This window comes from Cyprinodon variegatus, unplaced genomic scaffold (genome assembly GCF_000732505.1).
Source record: "Cyprinodon variegatus isolate N-32 unplaced genomic scaffold, C_variegatus-1.0 Scaffold678, whole genome shotgun sequence".
NCBI classification, from domain to species: domain Eukaryota; kingdom Metazoa; phylum Chordata; class Actinopteri; order Cyprinodontiformes; family Cyprinodontidae; genus Cyprinodon; species Cyprinodon variegatus.
Genome location: NW_015151131.1, coordinates 27,143 through 34,741, shown reverse-complemented (window position 1 = coordinate 34,741; position 7,599 = coordinate 27,143). Strand labels below are relative to the sequence as shown.

The 7,599-nt window shown below is 38.5% G+C and overlaps 1 protein-coding gene across 1 annotated transcript in view; it reads left to right on the top strand.

Annotated features, from left to right (window-relative positions):
• Nucleotides 1–885: 885 nt before the first annotated feature.
• Nucleotides 886–7,599, top strand: part of frmd6 (FERM domain containing 6) — a gene marked incomplete at its 3' end in the record, with an annotated part of 33,851 nt that continues 27,137 nt past the window's right edge. The window contains exon 1 of the mRNA XM_015394205.1: nt 886–1,040. The remainder of the gene's footprint in view (nt 1,041–7,599) is intronic.

The window sequence follows — 7,599 nt, the reverse complement described above, 5'->3', positions numbered from 1 at the left end:
CGAAACGAAGTCATTTAGAATGTTTTTAGAGCATAAACAGTAGTGTATAGGATTTCCTAAAAGCGCGTTCACGAGTCTAATGTCAGCAGGCAGCAAGAAGCCTCCCAGATCTCCAGATGCATTTGAGATATCAAAAAAGTACTCCAGAGTGTTGTTCAGCATGGGGGTGAGTAGAAAATGAAGGCTAATCATGTTTTGGGTGTACTATTCCTTTAAGAGGAACAGGAACACATTGGTGGAAAATTATGGAATTAGGTGACTTTTTACGTGTCCAAGGGGTCCCTGGTGCTGTTTCATTAATGCAACCTCAGAAAGTGATTAAAACAAGAGCTAGTTTAGTCTCTAAAACAGACATGGCTACAGCTTGATGCTAACATGTTTGTTAGCTGTCAGAATTCAGTCACAATTGAGAAAAATAGGTCAGAATTCTGACTTTTTCCCCATATAAAACTGAAATAATATTTAAAAATCAGTTAACTTTTTAATTTTTTCAGTGGCCCTAATCCTCTTCCGTAGTATCGGGGCGTGAAAGTGAAGTAAATTAGAAACTTGTAAAAGCTCTTCTCCTGCATGCAGTTAAGTTTGTAGCCTCCTCTACACCCAAACATTTCCAAATTTACTGCGGCAGGCAGGGTTTCGTGGGAGATACCATATCGGGATGCTTTATGGGGGGGGCACGGAGAAAAAAAGAGGCGATATTCGACATAAAAAATGTCGTTTTGATTCTTATTATATTAATGAATATAACTTAATTAACTTAGCACCTGATGTGATGTAAAATGTCCCTTTACTTTTAATGAAAACAAACAAAGTGGCTCCGTCCTCCCCCCACCTCTTTTCCCGCTCCCTCTCCCATGTATTCGGATGCAGAGCTCCAGATCAGAGCGGGGCAGCGGAACGCAGCGGAGGGACGGACAAGGTTTCCCAAAACTAATAAAACAGCCTGCCAAACGGTGGAATTTCGACCCCTTTTCTCTGAAATAAAAGAATTGTTTGGATATACCGTTTTGAAAGGAATAAGTTCTTCTCGTCGTGTAAAGGTGAGTTGTGTTTCTCTTCGTACTTTTTAACGTTTTTGAGTTCGGACTGTGGGACTTTTACTGCCGTTATTAGGCAGTTATTGCTCAGCCATCCTCTCTCTGCGGGTTAAAGTTAATAAACGGACTATCCGGTCATTTTAAACCTTCTCACTTTAGGCTTATTGACGCCTATAAGATATGCAGTGTACAGTGATTTATTTGCTTTGCTCTTGTCCAACGATTAGACCCAATCTTCTCACTAGAAGCTGCCATGCATACCTCTGGTGACATCATCATAAGCAGTTTATCACATTTATTTTCTCTTTTATATTTTCTTATTGACTATATACTGTCAATATCAGAGTATTAGCTCTGTGAGGACAGACTGCATGCTGTGTAATAGAGCTGGTAAACATTTTTACGGTGATATAAACGTAAAATACGTTAATCTATGCTCCTTATATGTTCTAGAATCTGTCTGAAAAATCTGCTCCTGTGTTACTAATGGCTGCTCATAAATTCAATCCTTGCTTTTATTGTGATGTTATAGATACCAGTAAAGTGAAAAAAAAGGAAAATATGATATTTTGTCCTTTTTAAGATAAACTTTTTCTTCTTTTCTTTTCCTGCGGTGGAAATCCAGCCCATATATTTGTCAATAAACATAGAATATAGGATTAGAATAATATATAACTTATTAAATCTTTTTCGAACAACAAAAATATAATAAAATAGTCTTATACATTTTTCTGTGGCCCAAATTTGTGTGACCATTTTTTTCTATAATCTTTTTACTGCAGTAAACACCAGAATTTCTCCATTGTGGGAAGATTTTCTATTCTATTCTAATTTATTCTATTCTAATTTATTCTATTCTAAACAAATAGAATAATGAAACCTATCAGCTTCTTTTTCCCACTTATGCTCACAGCAAAGTGGTTTATATTTGCAAAGTTCAAGCCTTACACTCCTCTGGCTTTAAAGTTATCTATAAAACAAATAAAAAAAACAGAACAGATTATCCATAAAAATGTCCCCCACAAGGAGGTGGTTGTCGCTTAGTTAGTCTCTTAATCCATCTTTATTATACAGTACAAGATAAATGGTTTTAAAGTTGATACAGACGTGTAATTACCACAGTGTGTATATCAGAGCTTAAAAAGAAAGAAAACTTTAGCCTCTCCTTAGAATGAGGTGAATTCTAGTTTGTTAGTTTAGTGGAAATTAGATTTCCCATCTGAGGAATGTAAAAAATGCCCCCTCTGTTTAATATTAGACTGGAAAGCAGTAGAGAGCAAACAGGTTTGCTTCTAGTTTATTTGTAGCTGTATACGGGGTTCTGGTTCATCAGTCTGGTATGCATTGTTTCAACTTGGAGGTTGCATTGCCTCTGTTCCAGAGAACCTCGGGAGCATGTGTCGCCTGCAGGCATTTTACTCTGACAGCCAAAATCATGTCCTCTGGCTTCTTGTTTTAGCTGATTTTGTAGGAATGTTAGTAAAACAGATCAGTCCAACAGAGCACAGATGTAGCTTGGTAATAGTTTAAGTTCTTCAAACTGGATATTTAGCTTTTTAACCTGTTGATATTCTACAAACTACTCATGCAGGCTCCATTCAAGCTGCTAGGAGAGAAGGAAGGAAAGCTAGATGATCTGTAGGTTCAGGTTGTACAAAAAAATAGATAAAATGAAGTTTCGAGGGAAGTGATGAAGCAGGTGTCGTCTACACAGGAAGAACCAGCCTGTAGTAGGAAACACAAGGGAAATATGTGGACATAAAAATGCTTTGTGTGTGTGTGTGTGTGTGTGTGTGTGTGTGTGTGTGTGTGTGTGTGTGTCCTGACTCATTCAGATGAGTGTGTTGGAATGTCAGTGGGGAAGTCCATAATTGCAGGAGGAAGACCCTCTCTCCACCATTTGCATGAACAGTCAGGGGTTTCTCTTCAAACTTTCTGACATTGATGCTGTTTTCATAACATCCGGTAGCAATGTTTTGTTTTTCTGACCCCAATCTGTAATTATTAAGGTTGTTTTTTAACATTTCAGTAACATCAAAACATGTTTTATACCTGAGCATAAGAAAGGACGTAACCTCCTGTGTGATAATTACATCTAAAGTGACGTAAACATTCAAGTTAAAACATAACTGTTTGTTACTAATGTTAGCTTTTAAATAAATTGTTTCATACTCATAGTTATTATCCTCATTTTGAATTATGGACTTAAGCAAAAGCCTCTAGGGTTTTTTTTTCTCTTTGGTCATATGATTTCTCACCATTTTATGTTCATTAATAAAATAAGTTGTGTGTTTATGCTATTGTATGTCATTTGTTTTTGCTATGGTTCATTATTTCCATAAGTCATCTTAATAAACACATATAAAGGTACAAATAGTTTAATTTCTGTTATGCAGTCCTGAAACCACGTATTACCTTCTTTCCATTTGTTTTGATCTCCAGTTTTGGCTACTTAATTCTTGATCCTGACCCTGATTAAACTTTCTGGCAGATGTTTATGTTTATACAAATGGTATTACTGCGTTTTTTTTTATTGTAGACCTTGAGCGAGTTAGAGAAAATGACATCATTGTCACCACCGAATGATTCTGTTAGAAATATCTAACATCTAATGTCTTAATCAGCTATTTTACCCTTGATTGGGAATAATTCCTTCACTTTCTGTTGGACTGAAAATATTTGAGGTATACGTGTTTGATTTTATAAAGATTTGGAATTGGTCACAATCAGGGAGCAGCAACAGGTCAGGGGGGAGATTTCTGGATTACTGTACGCTCATAGAAACGGTGAAAGCTGCAGTTAGTCCTGAATAAAAGATAAACTAGAGATAATTCTTTCGTTTTTTTTTCTGATTTAAGCTTGGAAGGTTCTTTTATCAGAGTATTTTGTCCAGGACTTAAAGACTTTTTCTCCCAGTATTCCCTCAGCTTGTTTAGTAGATTAGACGAAGGAGAAACTGTGTTTATATTGTCAGGACAAAGTGACCGATAGATAAAGACATCCCGACTCCATGGGGAAAAAAACAGGAGTAATGTTGCTATTAACATATTAAAAACTGCAGTGCTGTATCAGTGCTGTATGCTTTAGTATTCACACCTTACATCTCAGGGTGAATATGTGTTCTGACTGTGGTTATAGCGGCTTAGTTTCTGAGCCTTGCTGCTGGGGGGGAAACATCAGGGCTGGATGTTTTTACTTTAACTGCAGAGATGCTTGGTGACTCCTCACATCCATCGCAGGTTTCACAGAGGAGATGAAGGGGAAAATGGGTCGGCTCTTCCTGCATTTGTCTTCTTTTGTCCCTGCTCCCCCCCCCTGCTCAGGGTGATGTGTTTTCAAGGAAGTGGACCAAAGGAATCCAACCTGCAGGCATTCTCCTGAGGATGTTATCAATGGATTTCACAGCCGTCTCACTGCAGCTCTTAGCATTTCCTCCAGGATATTTTGTTTGCTTCGGCTGAATTGTTTGGAGGATTATGTGTTGGTGAGAGACGGCACCACATTTAGGTCAAACACTGGACACAGTATATGCTTTGCTTTTTTCTTTTCTTTTTTTTTGCAGCGCTTTGGGGCTGAATTATTTCATATGTGCATGGTTATCCTGCGTACCATTTTAAATAACAATTAGCAAGATAACTAGATCCTCAGATGTGAAAGTTGAAACAAAACAAGACCTATCAGATCTGATCACCTGCTCCAACAGTTTTCATTCAGCCACAACAAAGTTTTCAAATAAATAGAAAAATAAAAACAAAGAAAAAAACTGCGGTTTGCTGTAATTGCCTGACATTTTTCCTCCTTACCCCCTTCTTTAAGGGCGCTTGCACTATTTCGAGCCTACGTAATGGCTGGTTTGACGTTTTTGTGGTGTGTTGCATTGCGACTGCTAGTTTTGTGAGGTTACTCATGCTGAGTCCAAGCCTGAATGCTGGGCGGGGAGTGAAGGGAGCGACTGCTGACTCTGTTCAAACATGTCTGGCAGCGCTGGCAGCTTGAGGTATGCCCGGCTGTGTGTGTGTGTGTGTGTGTGTGTGTCTAAGTCTTTGCTCTTAGCCACATGGATGCCAGATGCTGTACTTGTTAAAGTATTTTTTCTAAAAAGGTATGTGAGCTTCAGTCAGACCGCACTGAGAGCTCGTATGTTCACCCTACAGGTAGCTGTGATTTTCTATAAAGAGCAGAGCTCATACGGATCCCATTTAGCCATTGAGTATGTGGCAATTAGTCGAATCCTCTTTCAAAGTGTTCTGGAGGGAGAAATTGCTGAATAGCGGCAGAAACTGGAACATTTCTTGTTCTTTTTTGAATTGTTGTCCCACAAAATAGTTTTCTTTAATTAAAATCATGTTAGAATAGACATTTGTTGTCACTTAATTGGTTTCTGCAGTGATTAGTTTATAATCCCTATGCTCTGTTAATTGCTTCTGTGTTATTTTGATTTGTTTGGTGCATGTTTTTATGTGTGCAATGAAGCATGTTAATAGAACTGAACCGCATTCACATTGGACTAACCGGAGCGCTTACTTTGTTGTTTCTTTATTTACATGTGCGAAAGTTTCCACCTCGCAATGAATTTAAACGAGACGTTTCATGAGGGGCGGTTATGGCGCTAAACAGCTGGGAGGCTTCTTCTCTTTTTCCTAATAGAAAACATGAACTACATTTAAAAAGTTTGGTAAATTCGTTTTGTTTTGGTTGAAGGACTTTTATTGGAGGTCTACATCTTCACTGAACTTACATTCGTCATTTTCACCAATCAAGAGTTTTGTGGCCAAACTCGTTGCTATAAATCAGGAAGACATATAAAGTCAGGGTAAGAAATTAGTTTAACTATTCCGAAGTCTAAACATTATTAGTGACTTATTTAACAGTTTAACAACAGCCACAATGCATATCTCAGTGGACACATATAGATAACATAGCATTGAATGAATTAAGGATGCTTAATTGATGTTAACTAATTTGAAATTGTACCTTAAAGTAAAGGTACACAGACTCTACAATATGTTATTTACTGAACCTAATGACAGCAGTGGTAAAGATAAAACTAGATTAATTGATTAATCAAAAGGTAATCAATAGATTATTCTATTACCTGAATCGCCCTGTTCAATAATAAGAACATGTAGATTTCTTATAAAAGCTTCCTACATTTAAGTGCTAAACATGTGATTTCACCAATGTTGACAGTCGTCCACGGACAAATTTAATGCTGAAGCATGTTGTTTCTAGCTGCTACATTTAGTTTTGATTGATTTGATGGGGATGCTTTGTTTTTAGTTTTTGGTTAGCCTATCATTGGCCTGGTCAGGGAAAAAAAATAAACACAAACACAAAAAAAAAACCAATCAGATTCCAGTTACCAGTAGGTTTTCCAGTATACCTCTGCTCACAACTCAAATACAGAAAATATTGGATGTATATTAGGGCTGTAAATAAATATGTTAATTAGTGGTTTACTACCAAAAAATGAGTTCCATCCAGCTGACTAATAAAAGAGATGCACTGATCCGATATCTGGATATTCGCTCCGATATTGACTAATTAGCTGGATCAGATATCGGTGATTTGATATCATATATCAGAGATCCAACCCAGTGCGATTCACATAAAATTCTTCTTTCTTTTTGCTGCTTATCTGTTGATAACAAACATTAAGTACATTTATATCTGTGTGAATTTGATACATTTTTTCAAAAAATGCTTATATAAAGGCTAAAACCTTCTCACATGGCAAGATCTATGGTTCCATACAGCCGTTGAATTGAAACGATATCGTATATCCACCAATGCGCTCGGTACAGGTGTCAGTATCAGATTCAATCTTAAAAACTGCGTCTGTGCATCTCTAACTGATAATTCACGATTAGTACAAATTAATTTCTGTTTATTCTTAAAGGGAATATAAAATGCAAAACCGAGTTTACGCTGTCATAGACGAATAAGGATAGTTCAGTGGCTGAAATGGACGTACAGAGAAGTTCAAACCCGACTCCTCCGTTGTCTACAAATCTCACAATTCTAAACTTCCATTATAAAACGGGTGAATTCAAACGACGCCCCTAGTTGAAGTAAACTCGGGGATGTTGACTGGACCGGGCAGCCAGCTGGGGTCGGAGCGACAGAACCCGACCCGTTGATGGTATCCACGGCCCCATGCTTCCCCCTGCCTGCCTTACCGTGCATCCCCCCCGCCTGTCCGGTGCTTCCCCTTGCTTTCAATGGGAAGCACGGGGCCGCGGCTACCGTCAAGGGGTTGGATTCGGTCTCTCTGTCACCTGCTGGCTCCCTCCCCCCGTCCGCCAGAGTACCCGGACCAGCCCCTGACCTGACGGCTCGGTTCTGCGGCCCTGTGGTCCACTAAAACCCCGGATGATTTTAAAATTCCCCCCAGACATTTTTTTTGTAGGACATGTCTGGGAAGGGACGTCTGGTCCCCCTACCATATCAACAATCTGATGTTTCAGTGAGTGAGTGCTTGTTGCTATGATGCATCTTTGCTCAGCAGCTTGGCTCGTTGTAAACCGACCAATCAGAGCACAGCTCATCTAAATATTCATGA